General features: G+C 46.7%; 1 protein-coding gene across 2 annotated transcripts in view; it reads right to left on the bottom strand.

Annotated features, from left to right (window-relative positions):
- Nucleotides 1-13413, bottom strand: part of GALNT6 (polypeptide N-acetylgalactosaminyltransferase 6) — a 116819-nt gene extending 103406 nt beyond the window's left edge. Inside the window, exon 1 of one of the 2 annotated variants that reach the window (XM_063952271.1) lies at nt 13385-13413. The gene's annotated coding sequence lies outside the window, so the exon portion shown is untranslated. The other variant, XM_063952270.1, reaches the window with a different exon arrangement.
- Between the last annotated feature and the right edge of the window lie 10629 nt (nt 13414-24042).

Genomic DNA, 24042 nt, shown 5'->3' with positions numbered 1-24042 from the left:
ATGAAATTAATATATATATATATATATATATATATATATATATATATATATAATATCACTAGTACTGCAGCCGGACAGGTATATATATATTTATTATGTAATGACTGATGACGGACCTGCTGGACACTGTCAGCTCAGCAGCACCGCAGACTGCTACAGTAAGCTACTATAGTAGTATGTATCAAGAAGAAAGAAAAGAAAAAAAACACGGGTAGGTGGTATACAATTATATATATATTATATACAATAATATATATATATATATATATATATATATATATATATATATATATATATATATATATATATATATTAAACTGGTGGTGATTAATTAAACTGGTGGTCAGGTCACTGGTCACACTATCAGCAACTTGCAAGTAGTACTCCTAAGCAGACAATCGCAATATATACTGGTGGTCAGTGTGGTCACAATGGCAGTGTGGCACTCTGGCAGCAAAAGTGTGCACTGTACGTTAAAATATGTACTCCTGCTCTCAGACTCTAACTGCTCCCCACTGTCTCCCCCACAAGTCAGATATACAGTCACACTATCACTTCAGCAAGTAGTAGTACTCCTCCTAATGCTCCCCAAAATTACTAAAGTAAATACTGTGTCTCTCTCTACTCTAGTCTCACTCTCTTCTCTATAAACGGAGAGGACGCCAGCCACGTCCTCTCCCTATCAATCTCAATGCACGTGTGAAAATGGCGGCGACGCGCGGCTCCTTATATAGAATCCGAGTCTCGCGAGAATCCGACAGCGGGATGATGACGTTCGGGCGCGCTCGGGTTAACCGAGCAAGGCGGGAAGATCCGAGTCGCTCGGACCCGTGTAAAAAAACCTGAAGTTCGGGCGGGTTCGGATTCCGAGGAACCGAACCCGCTCATCTCTACTAAATACACCGGTGTACTTCATAGATGCTAGCTAGAACCTCCACTCTCTTTAATACATCTCCCACAGTATTTAAAGTGAGTTTAATTATAGCCTGACAACTTTTTTTTTTTTATGCGAGGTTTCTAACCCAACCATTTCCAAGTGAATTAGTGTAGAACACAGGTTCTCAAACTCGGTCCTCAGGACCCCACACAGTGCATGTTTTGCAGGTCTCCTCACAGAATCACAAGTGAAATAATTAGCTCCACCTGTGGACCTTTTAAAATGTGTCAGTGAGTAATTAACACACCTGTGCACTTGCTGGGTTACCTGCAAAACATGCACTATGTGGGGTCCTGAGGACCGAGCTTGAGAACCTATGGTGTAGAATAATCAGTAGCCAATCAGATATGCAGGAAGTGTAGAGCAGCACAGATTATTTCAGCAGATGAATGTGCTGGTGGGGTCAGTTATGCGATTTAGCAAGCAATTATAGAGCTATATGTGCCAGGTACAGGGCATTTTTGGTGGAATGTAATGGAAACAAGCAGAAAGCCACAGGTATAGTCAGGTAATGAAATCAGCAGGGTCCTCCACTCGCCCACAGTAGTTGTGTGTGCTATGTGTCAAGGTGATGTAGAAAGCAATATAAAAGGTCGACATGTAAAATGTTGACAGTGCTTAAGGCCGACCGTAACAAAATGTTGATAGGTTCAAATAGTTGACAAGTTGGTTTTTTTTCAGCCTCCTCATCATTTACCATCCACGTTGACTACAATTTGGAAAAGTAACTTGTGCCAAGTGCACCATGAGTTGAGCGAGACACCTTGCCCACAGCGTGGTGAGCGTAGCGGTGCACTAGTTGGGGTCACATGTGGTTTATCATAAAAAGCGACCCCCCCCCCAAAAAAAAAAAAAAAACAACAACCCAAAAAACCTGTGTCACTCTTTTTGTGTCGGCTATTCCATGTCAACCTTTTGACCCTGTTGACCTTTCACATGTTGACATATTGTATGCCGACCATATGGGGTCGAACTATTGACTACCTACCTAATTCTGGTTGACCCACTGATCCACACCAGCAGAAAGACTGTGGTAAAGTGTTGGACTGGGGCATGTAGGACCCACAAGGGAATGCAGTGGTAGAGGCCCAAGCATACATGTGTGTGTGTAGATTATATTGTTTTTTTTATATATATATATATATATATATATATATATATATATATATATATATATATATATATATATACTGTATAGTACAAATACTGCTAGTGCATGCATGATACTGTACCAGATTAATAATAGCAATAAACAGTAGACAATACACCACAGACTTGAGCAGTATAAGGTACTGTAACATATGTACTGTATAATGTACAATTCAACGGCTCCGTCTGGAACTTGATCCCTAGAGGAGAAAGTGGGGGCCCAGACAGTAAGGTCCATCAGGAAATCAGGAAGGAGGGAGAGGGGGGGGGGGGCTGTACCCCAGTCCAACCCTGGTGTGATGTCACAGTATCATGTCATCAAACCCACTGCACTCACACCCTCTCCCCCATGATCTTATGTATATCAGAAATGTCAGTTTACGGACCTGCAAATTGAAATTGCAGCCCTCATATAGCATGGGAATGCTGCGGATTTGTTGATTTGCAGCACATGTAGCTGCACTAGGGGAGTACGTGGGGATAGCAGGAATTGTACAACCAAAGCTGAATGCCACTGGAGATGGAACTGGTTTTCCATCTCCACATGGCATGTAATAGAAACCCACCTGTCAATAAAATAAGACTGGAGTAGCCAAGTGGTACTCGGCAGCCTCAAGGATACCGGTGAGGAGGCTTAACTTTCTACTTTACCAGGCCAGTGAACCTGGCTTACCGATTCATGCGAGCACAATGGAACAAAAAGCATGAATTTGGCCTTTCAGCTCCACTTGTCAGAAAAAAACAAGAAAAAAACAAGTGTTTAAAAAAAATAAAAATAGAATACAACAAAAAGTGTAATTAAAGCATACTTGCCTACCCTCCCAGAATGGCCGGGAGGCTCCCAAAAATCAGGTGGTGCTCACGTCCCCCAGAAAGGTGGGCAAGTCTCCTGTATCCGCCACCAGCCCACACACACCCGCACCTTCCCGGCAGCCCACAACAGAGCACAAGTGAGCGGTCCGAGCAGGACCCGATGATGCAATTTGCACTGAATCACCTTTCATCTGATGTACTAAGTTTCCTTGGACAACCACTGCGTATACGGTCCTCAACGCTGCCCATTTCTTTGTGCTTCAATGCTGAGAAATACAGGGCGGTACTTATCCATCATGCAATACCATCAGGGAGGTGTGTGATTACCTCCAAATTTATTCTGCAGCAGGATAACGACCCACACATACAGCCAATTACATTAAGAACCATCTTCAGCGTAAAGAAGAACAATGAGTCCTGGAAGTGATGAAATGGCCCCCACAGAGCCCTGATCTCAAGATTATCGAGTCTGTCTGGGATTACATGAAGAAACAGAAGGATTTGAGCAAGCCTACATCCACAGAAGATCTGTAGATAGGTCTCCAAGATGTTTGGGACAACCTCCCTGCCGAGCTCTTCAAAAACTGTGTGCAAGTGTACCTAGAAGAACTGATGCTGTTTTTGAAGGGAAAGGGTGGTCACACCAAATAGTGATTTGATTTAGATTTCTCTTCTGTTCATTTACTTCGCATTTTGCTAATTGATTAAAAAACTAAACACTTCTATTTTTCAAAGCATTCCTACTTTGCAGATTTTTTTCCACACCTGCATACATTTTTTGCACAGTACTGTAGATAGATACATACATAAATATTCTTTATGCCAAATAAACTAAGATGTTATGTTTCAGTGAAAGAAAACAGAACAGATACAGTACATTTTATTTTACCTGTAAGCTATATAAAAACCTCCGCTTCTTTATCTACTGCAGTCTAGAGTGGTAGTTATAATAGACATAAAAGGTCATGTTTGTCCCCTGGATAGATGTATACAATTGTAGATAAAAATATGTTAATCAGCAAAAGACCATAAAAATTACAGTTGAGGTCATAGTCCAGTGCCAGGCGCTGCCCAATCCATCGCTATTGCTGTTAGTATACAGTACACAGCATTAAAGAAAAAGTGTCCCTGAAAAATTAGCTACCTGTTAGGAGTTGGACCACCTCTCATTGTGGGTGCGTGGTCTACTCGTCATGTATGTGATCCAGCGAACCACTGTGGTTGACAAAGGATATGAGTAAAGGGACGTTCAGTAGAATAAGGAAAATTAAATGGGTTTTTAAAAGGGAATCATTAATTGCAAGGCAATTTACACAGTCATTGAGGGTAACAGGAAAATAAAAATTGCTCGGGGTAGTTGCATAAATAACTCTTACAAGCCCAGTAGAGATTATGGAGCTCTTTTAAAAGTAATTTCTCTAACGTCCTAGTGGATGCTGGGGACTTCGTAAGGACATGGGGAATAGACGGGCTCCGCAGGAGACTGGGCACTCTAAAGAAAGATTCAGTACTATCTGGTGTGCACTGGCTCCTCCCTCTATGCCCCTCCCCCAGTTACAATCTGTGCCCGGCCAGAGCTGGGTGCTCCTAGTGGGCTCTCCTGAGCTTGCTAGAAAAGAAAGTATTTTGTCAGGTTTTTTATTTTCAGAGAGCTTCTGCTGGAAACAGACTCTCTGCTACGTGGGACTGAGGGGAGAGAAGCAAACCTACTCACTGCAGCTAAGTTGCGCTTCTTAGGCTACTGGACACCATTAGCTCCAGAGGGATCGAACACAGGTACCTAACCTTGATCGTCCGTTTCCAGAGCCGCGCCGCCGTCCCCCTCGCAGAGCCAGAAGTACAGAAGCAGCAGAAGCAAGAAGACATCGAAATCGGCGGCAGAAGACTCCTGTCTTCACTTAAGGTAGCGCACAGCACTGCAGCTGTGCGCCACTGCTCCCGCAGCACACCCACACACTCCGGTCACTGTAGGGTGCAGGGCGCAGGGTGGGGCGCCCTGGGCAGCAATTAAGATACCTGATGGCAAAAGTATACATATATACAGTCAGGCACTGTATATATGTGCGAGCCCCCGCCATTTTTACACATGAGAAGCGGGACAGAAGCCCGCCGCTGAGGGGGCGGGGCCTTCTTCCTCAGCACACCAGCGCCATTTTCTCTTCACAGCTCCGCGGGAAGGACGCTCCCCAAGCTCTCCCCTGCAGTATACAGGTGCAATAGAGGGTAAAAAAGAGAGGGGGAGGCACATAAATTTAGGCGCAGATATATATATATATATATATATATATATATATATATATATATATATATATATACACACACACACACACACACAGCAGCTACTGGGTAAACACTAAGGTACAGTGTAATCCCTGGGTTATATAGCACTGGGGTGTGTGCTGGCATACTCTCTCTCTGTCTCCCCAAAAGCCTTTGTGGGGTCCTGTCCTCAGTCAGAGCGTTCCCTGTATGTGTGCGGTGTGTCGGTACGCCTGTGTCGACATGTTTGATGAGGAAGGATACATGGAGGCAGAACAAGTGCAAATAGATGTGGTGTCGCCCCCGACGGGGCCGACACCTGATTGGATGGATATGTGGAAGGTGTTAAATGATAATGTAAGCTCCTTACATAACAGATTGGATAAAGCTGTAGCCTTGGGACAGTCGGGGTCTCAACCCATGCCTGCTCCCACAGCGCAGAGGCCGTCAGGGTCTCAAAAGCGCCCAATATCCCAGTTAGTTGACACAGACGTCGACACGGAATCTGATTCCAGTGTCGATGACGATGATGCAAAGTTGCAGCCTAAAATGACTAAAGCCATCCGCTACATGATTGTGGCAATGAAGGATGTGTTACACATTTCTGAGGAAAATCCTGTCCCTGACAAGAGGATTTATATGTATGGGGAGAAAAAGCAAGAAGTGGCTTTTCCCCCGTCACATGAATTGAATGAATTATGTGAAAAAGCGTGGGATTCCCCCGATAGGAAGGTAGTAATTTCCAGGAGATTGCTGATGGCGTATCCTTTCCCGCCAACGGACAGGTTACGCTGGGAATCCTCCCCCAGGGTAGACAAGGCGTTGACACGCTTATCTAAGAAGGTGGCCCTGCCGTCTCAGGATACGGCCGCCCTAAAGGATCCTGCGGATAGAAAGCAGGAAGCTATCCTGAAGTCTGTTTACACACATTCTGGTACGCTGCTGAGGCCAGCAATTGCTTCGGCCTGGATGTGTAATGCGGTAGCAGCATGGACGGATACTCTGTCTGAGGAGTTAGATACCCTGGACAGGGACTCTGTTCTAATGACCCTGGCACATATCAAGGACGCGGTCCTATATATGCGGGATGCCCAGAGGGACATTTGCCTGCTGGGCTCTAGAGTAAACGCAATGTCCATTTCTGCCAGAAGGGTCTTATGGACTCGGCAATGGACAGGGGATACCGACTCTAAAGAACACATGGAGGTTTTACCTTATAAGGGTGAGGAATTGTTTGGGGACGGTCTCTCAGACCTAGTTTCCACAGCTACGGCTGGGAAGTCAAATTTCTTCCTTTCTTGCCAGAGGCAGGGGTAGAGGAAAGAGGCTGCACCACGCAGCTAGTTCCCAGGAACAAAAGTCCTCCCCGGCTTCCACTAAATCCACCGCATGACGCTGGGGCTCCACAGGCGGAGCCAGGAGCCGTGGGGGCGCGTCTCCGACATTTCAGCCACCAGTGGGTTCGCTCACGGGTGGTTCCTTGGGCTATACAAGTTGTGTCTCAGGGATACAAACTGGAATTCGAGGTGACGCCCCCTCACCGTTACCTAAAATCGGCCTTGCCAGCTTCCCCCATGGAAAGGGAGGTAATGCTGGCAGCAATTCACAAGTTATACCTCCAGCAGGTGGTTGTAAAGGTTCTTCTCCTTCAACAGGGAAGGGGTTACTATTCCACTAAGTTTGTAGTACTGAAACCGGACGGTTCGGTCAGACCCATCTTGAATTTAAAATCCCTGAACATTTATCTGAAGAAATTCAAGTTCAAAATGGAATCGCTCAGAGCGGTCATTGCAAGCCTGGAAGAGGGGGATTTTATGGTGTCTCTGGACATCAAGGATGCTTACTTGCATGTCCCCATTTATCCACCTCATCAGGAGTACCTCAGATTTGTGGTACAGGACTGTCATTACCAATTCCAGACGTTGCCGTTTGGGCTCTCCACGGCACCGAGAATATTTACCAAGGTAATGGCGGAAATGATGGTTCTCCTGAGAAAGCAAGGAGTCACAATTATCCCATACTTGGACGATCTCCTCATAAAGGCGAGGTCCAGAGAGCAGTTGCTGATCAGCGTAGCACACTCTCAGGAAGTGTTGCAACAGCACGGCTGGATTCTGAATATCCCAAAATCGCAGCTGATTCCTACGACGCATCTGCCCTTTCTGGGCATGATTCTGGACACAGACCAGAAGAAGGTGTTTCTCCCGGAGGAAAAGGCTCAGGAGCTCGTGACTCTAGTCAGAGACCTCTTAAAACTGAAACAGGTGTCGGTGCATCACTGCACGCGAGTCCTGGGAAAGATGGTGGCATCATACGAAGCCATTTACTTCGGCAGGTTCCATGCGAGGATCTTTCAGTGGGATCTGTTGGACAAGTGGTCCGGATCGCATCTTCAGATGCATCGGCTGATCACCCTGTCCCCCAGGGCCAGGGTGTCTCTTCTGTGGTGGCTGCAGAGTGCTCAGCTTCTCGAGGGCCACAGGTTCGGCACACAGGACTGGGTCCTGGTGACCACGGATGCGAGCCTCCGAGGATGGGGGGCAGTCACTCAGGGAAGAAACTTCCAAGGGTTGTGGTCAAGTCAGGAGGCTTGTCTGCACATAAATATCCTGGAACTAAGGGCCATATACAACGCCCTGAGTCAAGCGGAGCCTGTGCTTCGCAACCAACCGGTGCTGATTCAGTCAGACAACATCACCGCAGTGGCTCATGTAAACCGCCAGGGCGGCACAAGAAGCAGAGTGGCGATGGCGGAAGCCACCAGGATTCTTCATTGGGCAGAGAATCACGTGCAAGCACTGTCAGCAGTGTTCATTCCGGGAGTGGACAACTGGGAAGCAGACTTCCTCAGCAGGCACGACCTCCACCCGGGAGAGTGGGGACTTCATCAAGAAGTCTTCACGCAGATTGCAAGTCGGTGGGAACTGCCACAGGTGGACATGATGGCGTCCCGCCTCAACAAAAAGCTAAAAAGGTATTGCGCCAGGTCAATGGACCCTCAGGCGATAGCTGTGGACGCACTTGTAACACCGTGGGTGTTCCAGTCGGTCTATGTGTTTCCTCCTCTTCCTCTCATACCCAAGGTACTGAGAATCGTAAGGAAAAGAAGAGTGAAAACAATACTCATTGTTCCGGACTGGCTAAGAAGGACTTGGTACCCGGAACTGCAAGAAATGCTCACAGAGGAACCATGGCCTCTGCCTCTCAGACAGGACCTGTTGCAACAGGGGCCCTGTCTGTTCCAAGACTTACCGCGGCTGCGTTTGACGGCATGGCGGTTGAACGCCGAATCCTAGCAGAAAAGGGCATTCCGGATGAAGTTATTCCTACGCTGATAAAGGCTAGGAAGGACGTGACAGCAAAGCATTATCGACGTATATGGCGAAAATATGTTGCTTGGTGTGAGGTCAGGAAGGCCCCTACAGAGGAATTCCAGCTGGGTCGATTCCTGCACTTCCTACAGTCAGGTGTGACTATGGGCCTAAAATTAGGGTCCATAAAGGTCCAGATTTCGGCCCTATCCATCTTCTTTCAAAAAGAACTGGCTTCACTGCCTGAGGTTCAGACGTTTGTTAAGGGAGTGCTGCATATTCAGCCCCCTTTTGTGCCACCAGTGGCACCTTGGGATCTTAACGTGGTGTTGGATTTCCTGAAATCCCACTGGTTTGAGCCACTTAAGACCGTGGAACTAAAGTATCTCACGTGGAAAGTGGTCATGCTGTTGGCTTTAGCTTCAGCTAGGCGTGTGTCAGAATTGGCGGCTTTGTCATGTAAAAGTCCCTATCTGGCTTTCCATATGGACAGGGCAGAATTGCGGACTCGTCCGCAGTTTCTGCCAAAGGTGGTGTCATCTTTTCATTTGAACCAACCTATTGTGGTGCCTGCGGCTACTCGTGACTTGGAGGACTTCAAGTTGCTGGACGTAGTCCGGGCTTTGAAGATTTATGTAACCAGAACGGCTGGAGTCAGGAAGACTGACTCGCTGTTTATCCTGTATGCATCCAACAAGCTGGGTGCTCCTGCTTCAAAGCAAACTATTGCTCGCTGGATCTGTAACACGATTCAGCAGGCTCATTCTGCGGCGGGACTGCCGCAGCCGAAATCAGTGAAAGCCCATTCCACAAGGAAAGTGGGCTCTTCTTGGGCGGCTGCCCGAGGGGTCTCGGCATTACAGCTTTGCCGAGCTGCTACTTGGTCGGGTTCAAACACTTTTGCAAAATTCTACAGGTTTGATACCCTGGCTGAGGAGGACCTTGTGTTTGCCCATTCGGTGCTGCAGAGTCATCCGCACTCTCCCGCCCGTTTGGGAGCTTTGGTATAATCCCCATGGTCCTTACGGAGTCCCCAGCATCCACTAGGACGTTAGAGAAAATAAGACTTTACTCACCGGTAATTCTATTTCTCGTAGTCCGTAGTGGATGCTGGGCGCCCGTCCCAAGTGCGGACTTTCTGCAATACGTGTATATAGTTATTGCTTAACAAAGGGTTATGTAGCATCAGTTGAGTGATGTTCAGTTGTTGTTCATACTGTCAACTGGGTAAGTGTATCACAAGTTGTACAGTGTGATCGGTGTGGCTGGTATGAGTCTTACCCTGGATTCCAAAATCCTTTCCTTGTACTGTCAGCTCTTCCGGGCACAGTTTCCTTAACTGAGGTCTGGAGGAGGGGCATAGAGGGAGGAGCCAGTGCACACCAGATAGTACTGAATCTTTCTTTAGAGTGCCCAGTCTCCTGCGGAGCCCGTCTATTCCCCATGGTCCTTACGGAGTCCCCAGCATCCACTACGGACTACGAGAAATAGAATTACCGGTGAGTAAATTCTTATTATTTGAACTTTATTGTGTTCCATCAAAGGGGGTGATTCAGATCTGATCGCTGGGCTGCTCGTTTTGCTGTCCTGCGTTCAGATAGTCGCCGCCTCCAGGGGGAATGTATATTCGATGTGCAAGTGTACGATCCTATGTGTACGCCGAGCTAAAATCCACTTTGTGCAATCTCTGCACAGCGCAGGACTTACTCCTACAGTATGATCACATCAGGCCCGGAGCGGACGTCAGACAACCTCTGCGTTTTTCCGGACACTCCCAGTAAACGGTCAGTTACCACCCACAAGCGGCTTCCTCCTGTCACCTTACGAACGCCTGTGCGAACAGATTTTTTGCACCATCCTGTCGCTGACCAGCAATGCCCTTTATTGTTGTCCAACGCATGTTCGCATTACAGTGCATACGCATGCCCAGTTAGGACCTGATTGCCCGCTGTGCGAAAACGCACAGCAGCGATCAGATCTGAATCGCCCCCAAAGTCAGGTCTAATCTGGCATTTTCCTTAATGGCCAGTTTGCCTTAGATTATCAGTGGGCTACTCTGGATTCTCAAATGGCAGTTACAGGTACACAGCTCTAACCCTAGAACAGTTCTCCATAAAAGGATGCACAAATTAAACAGCTCATTTGAAGAACCATCATTGTGGTTGCGGACTTCAGTTGTGTGGCAGGGATCCTGACCTCCAATGCTATCTGCACCACTCTCCTTTCAAGATGGAGACAGACATGTACATTTCTTATGCTAGGTACATAACTCAATGATCCAATCATCAGCTCTGACTATTCTGCACGTGAGATTGTCTCTGGGAGCTGCATTGCATAACTGAGGTGTGTACTTAGCATTATACACTGAGGCACATTTAGCTGTAAGTATTTGCAGCATATTCCCTGAAAACAGCTGTTTTCGGGGGGTTACCACAAATATTTAGTCTTACCCCATGTATGAAGGAGACGGCCATTCCCTACAACAGCCGCATTTCCGACAGCAGCCACAGCCCCCATAGGTTTCTCTGGGGGATGCAATGCTGTCACATTTGTCACATTTTGGAGCTTGGCCCCAAAGCTAATGCCATCTGAAGATGGTATTAGGCCTATGGGCTACACTTTGAATAAAATAACCGGCAGAGGGTTCGTCTGGAACCCTCCCCGACAATGGCAGCCACCCATGTGTGGCTAGTAGACTGCACATGTGCAGGAGTTCCACCACTGACGTGAACACATCGCAGGGACGGGCTCCTTTCAGAGCCTCTGTCCCAGCATGTGCTCCGTCTTACATCTGTCCGGTATAATAGCATCCTGTAATGCGATCTTGGGTGCTAGTACCGAGCCCAGATTGCATTACAAATGCAACTATCAGTAAATGGGCCCCACTATGAGATAAGCGCACTAAAGGTGCATCCACACTAGACAATATTGTCAACAATATTTCTCATTTTTAATCTCCTGTTGACAATATCTTCCGGTGTGTATGCTTCAATGATGAACGAAGCGCGGTTCCACGCATCGTTATCGGACCCCTCTGTCGCTTGTGTATGCGGCTCAATTTGGACTTATCATCCAAAGCAGCATGTACGAGCCGGCTGCGGCCCGACGTCACTGAACGATATTCCTTGCACTATTATTCAGCATGTACGCACTATGAGCCTAATTCAGCATGGGTTATAGTTGTGCAAACAACTACAACCCTTTACACTAGCATGCAGGGGGACAGCCAGCACAGGGCACGTCTGCCCCGCATGCCGGGTCCAGTCCCACCCCCCTCGCTACAATGCGAGCCGCTCGCATGATTAAGGTTGCCCCCTACCTAGCTGTGAAGACGGAGGGCCACCATATTTGGGTCACAGCGGCGGCAAATGGCCCGGACACGCCTGCGTTGTCTGAACCGTGACCCCCAAACGGTGCATCAACACAAACAAAATGTGGGGTTGACCTTCAAGTGACTGACATTAAGCAATGAAGTGGCCTGAAACGCCTTGACAAGAACAATGGCAACTTCATAGCTCACTTCATCTGAAAATGTTCCACGTCAGAAAAGCAAAGAATAAAAAACATAGGGTGTGAACAAGACAAACTTGCAGCACCTTTTCTACAGTGGACTGTACACAAATACCAGACCAGGAACCCAGGGCATACTGACTTCAGTGTGCATTAACTTCTTTCCATGGGATAGTCAAGTACAGAACATGAGAGAAGAACTTTACAAACCCCTCCTAATGCTATGGTTAATTGAATATTGTAATAAATAATATTTGAGTAATATTTTAGAATGCAGAATATTCTAATTTTCCAATAATCTTTGCCCATTAACCATGAAATAGAGGGAGCATAAAGTGCATTAGAAGGAACAAAAAATGTAAAAAGCAGTTCTTATGCATACCAGGAATGCATGGAATAATTCATTAATGCTCACACATTTCAAATAAGATTGGAAAGTGCATATATGCGAGTGTAACTTTTTTTCTCTATATTATGCTCACCAGAAATGACCGTCACCCCCAAGTTTATTTGGAATGTAAACTAGAATTCAGAGCTGTCATTACTGATATGTCTGCTGTATGTCCTAACCTTTATGCTGATCTGCTTGGCACCATGATACTGTATCACCCCTAACACGATACAATGAGCAGGTTACAGTAGGACACTAGGGTATAGTTCCCACTAGCTCAGTATTTAAGGACACAGAAATATGACTTATTATTTCCATAGAAACCATGTACCACAAGCAGCAGTGGTGCATTCCCTAAGCATGTACTGCATGCCCTGCAGCCAGCATCCCGTACTGCCAGCAAGGTTTGGGCAAAGATACACTCAGTCACTCTTCTGCATTCTCTGTACAAAAACGGAAAAGTGTAGAAATGAAACACGTGTAAAGGGAGGGGTGATCTTACTCACACAGAGTAGGCAGCTAAGCCCTAGATACCATGGAACAGTTAGCAACGTGCCACAAGTGAAGGAAACACAGTGCCTCATATATACAGATATCAGAAACAATTGCATTTACCGTTTATCATCACGTGACGGACACAGTGCTACCCAGACAGTAATTACCATCCTGCGCTGTGCAATGTGTTACAGGCTCCTCAGAACAGATTGGTTTAACTACACCTGAAGAAGTTAAAAGCCCCTGTGACAACGCCGCACAGGGCGATAGGTGTAAGGTCATTTTACCTTTAGTCCTGAGTTGCGAGGCACCGGGACGTCTGGATGGAGCAGTCACCGCATAGTGTAGTGGGCGGAATGGATGGGTGGTGCTGGTGCAGCAGGCAAGGCGACTGGCAGAGAGAGACCTGGTACCAGACTAATGTAACCACACTTACTAACTGTAAGTCACTCAGGAAATGATCTGATGTTACTGAGACACAGGAGGAGTCAGTGCACAGTACAGACAAAGCGGCATTACCTGCCCGGGGAGGGAGGGACACTGATCAGGCTGCTGACAAACAGGTGTATCCCAGTGGGAGGCAGGAGTCGGACACAGCTCCTCCGGGTCCTAGAGCTTTCTTTACAACTGATAATAATGTCATGTCTCTTGGACATGTAGAAATGTCTCATTCATTCATGTGGACTACTTTGTTTGTAGCATTGGTTTTATGTTTGTTTGTTTGTTTGTTTTTAAACCTCTATGAAGTGAATACATTGTTTATATTTTGTAATACACACAAGGGCACACACAGTTATAATCTCCCATATACATTTTCATCCTTTTGCTATGCTAATTTATTAACATATATAATACTGTAGGTCATTCGTAGGAAAATATAATCAATGTGATTGGGAATATGAGACAGTGGAAAAAAGGTTGCAACTTGTTATTGGTTCTCCAACTCACTGCCAGTTAAAGTTGGACACTCTAATTTGTACTATCAGGGGCAGATGTACTAAGCCTTGGAGAGAGAGAAGGTGGAGAGAAATAAGGTACCAGCCAATCAGCTCCTAGCTGTCATTTTTCGAACACAGCCTGTAACATGGCAGTTAGGAGCTGTCTGGTTGGTACTTTATCTCAGGAATGAGGCGCCCACTTTGTGCGTCTTTAGACACACCAATCTTTAGATACTACCATCGGGTGAACCATCGAAACTTGCAGCTGCCCAATTCTAGGTGTGACTTCTCCATCAGAAAGGGTATTGCCTTTTAAATGATTGCCAGTTTAAAACAGTGGCCAGATTCACTGACATCTTGCCAATGCCTGCAAGTCCCAGGCTATTGGATTACATTGTAGTCTTCCCATGCTATTATGTCTGTACTCCTGCCTCTGGGCCTGAATCAGAGGTGGATGTAATGCCGATGTTTTTGCAGTTGCCCAATGTTTGTTGTTCTGTCGAGAGTCGTTTTGAGAAAGACTGGGATATCGCCAGCCAGCGACTGCATCTTTGGATGCTGTCCCACTGGGGGTCACTCAGAGTTGATCGCTAGCTGCCGTTGTTCACAGCGCAGCGATCAGGCTAAAAATCAGCATTTCTGCGCATGCGTATGCTCCGCAATGCGCATGCGCGACGTACGGGTACAAAGTCCTTTGTGGTTTTGCACAGGTTCTAGCGAAGCTTTCAGTCACACGGCACAACACAGCAAGATTGACATGAACCGACCGTTTTTAGGGAGTGCTTAGAAAAATGCAGGCGTGTCGGGGGAAAACGCAGGCTTGGCTGGACGAACGCTGGGCGGGTGTGTGACGTCAAAAGCCGTTCCACCATCATTAGAATCAACGCACACGAAGAGTAACTACAGGGCTGGTCTTGTTTTGCACGAAAAGATTTTGCCGGCGCTCTGCTGCACAAACGTTCACACTTCTTCAAAGCAAAAATACACTCCCCAGTGGGCCGCGGCAATGCGTTTGCATGGCTGCTAAAGACTGCTAGCGAGCGATCAACTCTGAATGACCCCCACTGTCTCTGGAGTCTTATATACGACAGACATTCTTGGCAGCCATAGGGTTGATGGTGCATCCGATGCAGCAAGCACACACGGCATATCAGAGACGTGGCTGTCTCTGTACAAAATACAGTAGCTGCTCCTTTTGTACTATTCATTTTTCAATGCCAAAAGCCTAAGCTCAGCAAATTAATTTGTGTCAACAGCGTTATTTTCCTTCAGGCTATTAGAATACGCAGGTACAAGATGTACGTCATTTGTCATATGTAGGGGCATAGATCAAAGATAACTGCCTTTTTCTTCTGTCTGTAGTTCTCCTCTGATTGGACAGTAAAGAAAAGTGCTCCATAACTTAAAATATATTAAAGGCAGTAAAAATATAGCCGGTCAGGGGCTGTAATACATATGTACAAGCAGGGAATCAGGCCCTTGTTCTTTTTATGTTCATGCGCCAATTTCATTTTTTTCAGGGACCACAGAAATTGTATATGGATCCTGCATATGTACTAAAGGGCCCTACACATTTAACGAGGTGCCGCCGAGATGCCCGACGGCCGATACGGCCGACGGGCGACCCGGCGGCGGGGGGGCAGTGACGGGGGGAGTGAAGTTTCTTCACTCCCCCCGTCACCCGGCTCCGTAGACTTGCAGGCAAATATGGACGATCTCGTCCATATTGGCCTGCATGCACAGCCGACATGTCCCCAGCGATGAACGAGCGCGGGGCCGCGCATCGTTCATCGCTGGTGACTCCACACTGCACGATATGAACGTTATCTCGTTCATTAATGAACGAGATCGTTCATATCGTGCAGAAAGATCGGCATGTGTGTAGGGCCTATAAGTTCTCCTGATTCTTGTGACTAGTGAATCTGGACCTTATTTAGCAAGGATTGTAAAATTATCGATTCGCAATCCGGCCAATTATCGAATTACTGAACATGCACAGCGTTCACATCGGGAAGCCGTCGTTTCTGGACAGAAACCTTCCGTTTTCTGGGTGTGCCTGAAAAAACGCAGGCGTGCCCAGTCATGTTTAAGAAGGCCTCTGACATCAGCGATGTCCACTTCCAACCTATTGCGTCACAAGAATTGTGGACGACCTTGCCTGGCGCAGATAGGAGAAATCTTTCATATTATGGTAATTGCATATGGTCTTGCGATCAGACCGCGCATTGTGATGCATTTGCAATTTCTGCAAAGGCCATTTTTTTCCTATTTCTGTGCGCCAACTATTTGATCGCAGCAACTGCTTTTTAGCAGAATAAGGTCCTTAGCCTAGAAAAGGTTGCTGCCTTATCCTATTGCCTGCTGTGAAGAACATGTTCAACAGGATTACAACTTCATATTGAAGGTAAATATGTATGAGCATCATAAAATTGAAAGGCCCAGCCAGTGCATGTTTTCAGAACACTCTGGCACTAAGCCAGTCTACTGCACATGCGCCAATCTCTGTATAAATGTGCGGACACCATTTTCCCAGTGCTTTCTGTATTATGCATGCACAGATCTCTTTCCCAGTGATATCTGCGGTGCTGACGGAAAGGAAAGTTTTGTGAATGGGTGTAGGGTGTGCAATGTGGGCCCCCTGGACCCAGGGATCAATGTGCACCGCACACCCTGCACCCATAATAGATACGCCCATGCTGACTCCCCTGGTGTACTGAGTTTCATGGAAACCTGGTTTAACTAGCGAATCCTGGGGTCTGGTCAAGATGGATAATGCACAATATATCAGTAGCAGATGATTGAGTTTCGGGCACCTGAGATACATAACCTGTTGTACAGACAGGATGCGTTTAGCATCCCGATGGACGGGATGTCGGCAGTCATGTGATTGATCCCGGAATCCCGACACCACTCGGGATACCGGTGCCAGAATACTTACAGCCGACATCCCGAAGATAAGTATCGGTTAACTGCAAGGGTTAGGGTCCAGGGGGAGGGAGTGGGGTTTAGGCATTGGCATTTCTATAATGGGTGCAGTGTGTGCGGTGCACACGGGCCCCTGAGTCCAGGGGGGGCCCACACCGCACACACTGCACCCATTTCCGGAGTCCACCGCTAACTGTGTGTGGGCCCCCTCCTCTCCCGTAGCCGTCACGCTGCTTCTAGCGCACTGACCACTAGAGACTCTGGCACAGTGCCAGAGTCTACAGCGCATGTTCAGGACTCTGAAAAAATAGCCACCGAGCCATTTTTTCGGAGTCCTCCTCGTGCGCTGTAGACTCTGGCACTGTGCCAGAGTCTACAGCGATCAGATCGCTAGCAGCACACGGGTCCCCTCCTCTCTAGAGATGCCCCTGGGTTTAGGGTTAGGCAATGGGGGGGATTAAGGTTAGGCAGTGGGTGGGTAGCCCTAGCCACCATTCCCCAAGAGTTAGGCACAGTCACCACCGCCGGAGGGTAGGGTTGGTGAGGGGGGGAGGGAGGGGGTGCTTGTTAAGATTACTTACCCTCTCCAACATTGGGATTTGTAATGTTGAGATGTCGGTGTTGGTCATGTGACCTCCGGCATTTCATACCGAACTCGTACAGACAAGGCCTGGGAAAAACAAATATAAAAGAAAGGAGAGTTTGGAAATGTTTTATTGAGGTGTTGGCAAAATTTCTAATTCATGTTTTAACTTTTATAGGCTACTTTGGGAAGGAATGCAGAATATAGCAGTCATGTCCTCGTTACGGATAATTGTGCCTATGGAAATCTGCTATGTGCCTTTTAGTATGGGACAATGGGATGTAGTAATGTCCACGAAACCACTAACAAGCTATAGATATAGCTAGAAATACAGCACTGATTGGACCTTTGACTATGACTCAACTGTAAAAATAATAGTGGCCCAGGGGGTAATTACATATTTCCCAGTCTTTGCTGAAACATAAATAAAAACAAGAAGTGGTATTATTATTAGTAGCAAATAGCAGTCGCCAAACCATATTGTGACATACATAATATATACTGAAGCTGCAGCACACACGGTGGAAAGTCTGGGTGTTCAAGCCTATGATTTCTTATGACACACTGAAAAAACAGGACTTAAATTGAGGTCATGTCTCATTATAATTTGTTTAAAGCTTCAGATTACAGACTTCAAAATACTGAAACCATGATACTAGTACTGCAGAGAATGCCACATCCTCTCATCTATTAAACAGAAAAACATGATTGTTACGGATTATTATTCTTCTGTAAGAGTCCTGGGACAAACAAAAGAAGCAAAAAACCCCCCAAATTTGGACACATAAATGACTTTCTAATGCCGACTCCGGGGGTGATTCAGACCTGATCGCTGCTGTGCATTTTCACACAGCGGGTGATCAGCAATAGAAATTGCATGTGTGTGCACCGCAATGCGCACACGCGTCGGCCAACAACAGGTACCGCTGGTCAGCGACAGCCTGGTGCGAAAAATCCAATTGCACAGCCATTCGCATGCTGACTGACAGGAAGAGGCTATTAGTGGGTGGTAACTGACCGTTTTCTGGGAGTGTCGGGGAAAATGCAGGCGTTCCCAAGCGTTTTCAGGGAGGGTATGTGATGTTAGCTCCGGACCTGATCAGCCTGTTCTCATCGCACTGTAGGAGTAAGTCCTGGGCTGCGCATACACTGCGCACAGAAGAAAAATCATTCAATGGTGAGTGAGGTGCGAACAGATTTGCAGCTGTCCTCTGACTGAGGGATTTTTAGCAGCTCGGCGTACACATGCGATCGCACACTTTCACGGTGAATATACACTCACCTTGGGCGGCGACTATCAGTCAACAATTTTAGCAGCCCAGCGATCAGGTCTAAATCACCACCTCTGTGGCTTCCCGCTTACCTACTATACAGGGTGATTCAAAGGTCGCAGTACACCCTTTTGTTTCAAAACTGCAGGAAATGGGAAAACTGAATACTCCAGTAAGGTATGGGTGAGGTGGGCTATCTTTTAGGGTATGTACCGAACATGGGCGCAATCTTGAAATCGGCCATCTTGAATCTAAGTCAGTTTTTTCAAATGGAAAGGGGGTCATTTAACATGTCAAACAACATCAGAATTTGCTGTAAAGTTTATTGCTGTAAACATATTTGAAATAGCATTGTGGGCTCTTCACGAAGGATGCCAAAACCATTGTTGAGGTTTGTATCGTCAGTAGCGCTTTTCGGACGATCACTCCGTGACTTGTCAGCCATAGTACAGTTTCTCGGAATTTGGAAATTAGTCACCTGACAGTGTTATGTGAAATTGGAGGTCTTTCTGGGTGCCGGTTGTTAAAATCTGCAGCTATGACACGGAAACTTAATTCTCCAGACCTCAAAATGACCTCATTTATCTCCTCTTTTGTCAAAGCCAACTTCAGTTACCTGCAACAAAAACCATAACTGCTATTTCAAATCTGTTTGCAGCAATAAACTTTTCAGCAAATTCTGATGTTGTTTGACATGTTACACAACCCCCTTTCCATTTTAAAATCTGAATTAGGTTCAAGATGGCCGATTTCAAGATGGTGCCCATGTTCGGTACATACCCTTAAAGATAGCCCACCTCACCCATATCTTACTGGAGTATTCAGTTTTCCCATGTCCTGAACAGTTTTTGAAACAAAAGGGTGTACTGCGACTTTTGAATCACCCTGTACATTTCCTCCTTGTAAATAATGTGTAACTGTATATAGAAAAGAAATCTACAATTACACACTTGTAGGAGATAGCTCTGTTTTGTACAATGTGAAAAATGCTAATTATACAAAGAATCCTATTTATAAACTATAAATATTTATAATTATACCCTTTCATTCTTGTAGTTTTGTCCCAAGTTTCTTGTGTCCGCAATTCCAGGATATACAGTATACTGTATTTCATAGAGACAGCATGTATGTTTAATAGCAAATGTATCCCTCTGCTAATAAAATTGTATTAAATAATAATATTTATTACTAGTGATGTGCACCGGAAATTTTTCGGGTTTTGTGTTTTGGTTTTGGGTTCCGCGGCCGTGTTTTGGGTTCGGACGCGTTTTGGCAAAACCTCACCGGAAATTTTTTGTCGGATTCGGGTGTTTTTTTAAAAAAACACTAAAAAACAGCTTAAATCATAGAATTTGGGGGTCATTTTGATCCCATAGTATTATTAACCTCAATAACCATAATTTCCACTCATTTCCAGTCTATTCTGAACACCTCACACCTCACAATATTTTTAGTCCTAAAATTTGCACCGAGGTCGCTGGATGGCTAAGCTAAGCGACACAAGTGGCCGACACAAACACCTGGCCCATCTAGGAGTGGCACGGCAGTGTCAGACAGGATGGCACTTCAAAAAAATTGTCCCCAAACAGCACACGATGCAAAGAAAAAAAGAGGCGCAATGAGGTAGCTGTGTGACTAAGCTAAGCGACCCTAGTGGCCAACACAAACACCTGGCCCATCTAGGAGTGGCACTGCAGTGTCAGACAGGATGGCACTTGAAAAAAATACTCCCCAAACAGCACATGATGCAAAGAAAAAAAGAGGCGCAATGAGGTAGCTGTGTGACTAAGCTAAGCGACCCTAGTGGCCGACACAAACACCTGGCTTATCTAGGAGTGGCACTGCAGTGTCAGACAGGATGGCACTTGAAAAAAATAGTCCCCAAACAGCACATGATGCAAAGAAAAAAAGAGGCGCAATGAGGTAGCTGTGTGACTAAGCTAAGCGACCCTAGTGGCCGACACAAACACCTGGCCCATCTAGGAGTGGCACTGCAGTGTCAGACAGGATGGCACTTGAAAAAAATACTCCCCAAACAGCACATGATGCAAAGAAAAAAAGAGGCGCAATGAGGTAGCTGTGTGACTAAGCTAAGCGACCCTAGTGGCCGACACAAACACCTGGCCCATCTAGGAGTGGCACTGCAGTGTCAGACAGGATGGCACTTGAAAAAAAATACTCCCCAAACAGCACATGATGCAAAGAAAAAAAGAGGCGCAATGAGGTAGCTGTGTGACTAAGCTAAGCGACCCTAGTGGCCGACACAAACACCTGGCCCATCTAGGAGTGGCACTGCAGTGTCAGACAGGATAGCACTTGAAAAAAATACTCCCCAAACAGCACATGATGCAAAGAAAAAAAGAGGCGCAATGAGGTAGCTGTGTGACTAAGCTAAGCGACCCTAGTGGCCGACACAAACACCTGGCCCATCTAGGAGTGGCACTGCAGTGTCAGACAGGATGGCACTTGAAAAAAAATACTCCCCAAACAGCACATGATGCAAAGAAAAAAAGAGGCGCAATGAAGTAGCTGTGTGACTAAGCTAAGTGACCCTAGTGGCCGACACAAACACCTGGCCCATCTAGGAGTGGCACTGCAGTGTCAGACAGGATGGCACTTGAAAAAAATACTCCCCAAACAGCACATGATGCAAAGAAAAAAAGAGGCGCAATGAGGTAGCTGTGTGACTAAGCTAAGCGACCCTAGTGGTCGACACAAACACCTGGCCCATCTAGGAGTGGCACTGCAGTGTCAGACAGGATGGCACTTGAAAAAAATACTCCCCAAACAGCACATGATGCAAAGAAAAAAAGAGGCGCAATGAGGTAGCTGTGTGACTAAGCTAAGCGACCCTAGTGGCCGACACAAACACCTGGCCCATCTAGGAGTGGCACTGCAGTGTCAGACAGGATGGCACTTGAAAAAAATACTCCCCAAACAGCACATGATGCAAAGAAAAAAAGAGGCGCAATGAGGTAGCTGTGTGACTAAGCTCAGCGACCCAAGTGGCCGACACAAACACCTGGCCCATCTAGGAGTGACACTGCAGTGTCAGGCAGGATGGCCCTTCAAAAAAATACTCCCCAAACAGCACATGATGCAAAGAAAAATGAAAGAAAAAAGAGGTGCGGAATTGTCCTCGGGCCCTCCCACCCACCCTTATGTTGTATAAACAGGACATGCACACTTTAACGAACCCATCATTTCAGCGACAGGGTCTGCCACACGACTGTGACTGAAATGACTGGTTGGTTTGGGCCCCCACCAAAAAAAAAGCAATCAATCTCTCCTTGCACAAACTGGCTCTACAGAGGCAAGATGTCCACCTCATCATCATCGTCTGATTCATCACCCCTTTCACTGTGTACATCCCCCTCCTCACAGAATATTAATTCTTCCCCACTGGAATCCACCATCTCAGGTCCCCGTGTACTTTCTGGAGGCAATTGCTGCTGGTGAATGTCTCCACGGAGGAATTGATTATAATTCATTTTAATGAACATCATCTTCTCCACATTTTCTGGAAGTAACCTCGTACGCCGATTGCTGACAAGGTGAGCGGCTGCACTAAACACTCTTTCGGAGTACACACTGGAGGGAGGGCAACTTAGGTAGAATAAAGCCAGTTTGTGCAAGGGCCTCCAAATTGCCTCTTTTTCCTGCCAGTATAAGTACGGACTGTCTGACGTGCCTACTTGGATGCGGTCACTCATATAATCCTCCACCATTCTTTCAATGGTGAGAGAATCATATGCAGTGACAGTAGACGACATGTCAGTAATCGTTGGCAGGTCCTTCAGTCCGGACCAGATGTCAACACTCGCTCCAGACTGCCCTGCATCACCGCCAGCGGGTGGGCTCGGAATTCTTAGCCTTTTCCTCGCACCCCCAGTTGCGGGAGAATGTGAAGGAGGAGCTGCTGACGGGTCACATTCCGCTTGACTTGACAATTTTCTCACCAGCAGGTCTTTGAACCCCTGCAGACTTGTGTCTGCCGGAAAGAGAGATACAACGTAGGTTTTAAATCTAGGATCGAGCACGGTGGCCAAAATGTAGTGCTCTGATTTCAACAGATTGACCACCCGTGAATCCTGGTTAAGCGAATGAAGGGCTCCATCCACAAGTCCCACATGCCTAGCGGAATCGCTCTGTTTTAGCTCCTCCTTCAATCTCTCCAGCTTCTTCTGCAAAAGCCTGATGAGGGGAATGACCTGACTCAGGCTGGCAGTGTCTGAACTGACTTCACGTGTGGCAAGTTCAAAGGGCATCAGAACCTTGCACAACGTTGAAATCATTCTCCACTGCGCTTGAGACAGGTGCATTCCACCTCCTTTGCCTATATCGTGGCCAGATGTATAGGCTTGAATGGCCTTTTGCTGCTCCTCCATCCTCTGAAGCATATAGAGGGTTGAATTCCACCTCGTTACCACCTCTTGCTTCAGATGATGGCAGGGCAGGTTCAGGTATTTTTGGTGGTGCTCCAGTCTTCTGTACGCGGTGCCTGAACGCCGAAAGTGGCCCGCAATTCTTCGGGCCACCGACAGCATCTCTTGCACCCCCCTGTCGTTTTTTAAATAATTCTGCACCACCAAATTCAAGGTATGTGCAAAACATGGGACGTGCTGGAATTTGCCCAGATGTAATGCACGCACAATATTGCTGGCGTTGTCAGATGTCACAAATCCCCAGGAGAGTCCAATTGGGGTAAGCCATTCTGCGATGATCTTCCTCAGTTGCCGTAAGAGGTTTTCAGCTGTGTGCGTATTCTGGAAAGCGGTGATACATAGTAACATAGGCCCTCATTCCGAGTTGATCGGTCGCAATGCGAATGTAGCAGAGTTACACACGCTAAGCCGCCGCCTACTGGGAGTGTATCTTAGCTTCTTAAAAGTGCGACCGAAGTAATCGCAATATTGCGATCACAAACCTCGTAGCAGTTTTGGAGTAGCTTCAGACTTACTCTGCCTGTGCGATCAGTTCAGTGCTTGTCGTTCCTGGTTGACGTCACAAACACACCCAGCGTTCGCCCAGGCACTCCCACCGTTTCTCCGGCCACTCCTGCGTTTTTTCCGGAAACGGTAGCGTTTTCAGCCACACGCCCCTGAAACGCCGTGTTTCCGCCCAGTAACACCCATTTCCTGTCAATCACATTACGATCGCCGGAGCGATGAAAAAGCCGTGAGTAAAATTACTTTCTACATAGCAAAGTTACTTGGCGCAGTCGCAGTGCGAACATTGCGCATGCGTACTAAGCGGATTTTCATTGCGATGCGATGAAAAATACCGAGCGAACAACTCGGAATGAGGGCCATAGTAACATAGTATCTGAGGTTGAAAAAAGACAATTGTCCATTGAGTTCAACCTGTTTGTGGTCTCCTATGCATGATGATTTGACTAAAATTTCTGACTGATGCTGCTGTCAGCCGTTGCATTTTATTCCTATTTATAGTAACTATAAT

Source organism: Pseudophryne corroboree, chromosome 2 (assembly GCF_028390025.1).
Source record: "Pseudophryne corroboree isolate aPseCor3 chromosome 2, aPseCor3.hap2, whole genome shotgun sequence".
Classification (NCBI taxonomy): Eukaryota; Metazoa; Chordata; class Amphibia; order Anura; family Myobatrachidae; genus Pseudophryne; species Pseudophryne corroboree.
Note: the sequence above shows the minus strand (reverse complement) of the source record. Positions and strands in the feature narration are given on the sequence as shown.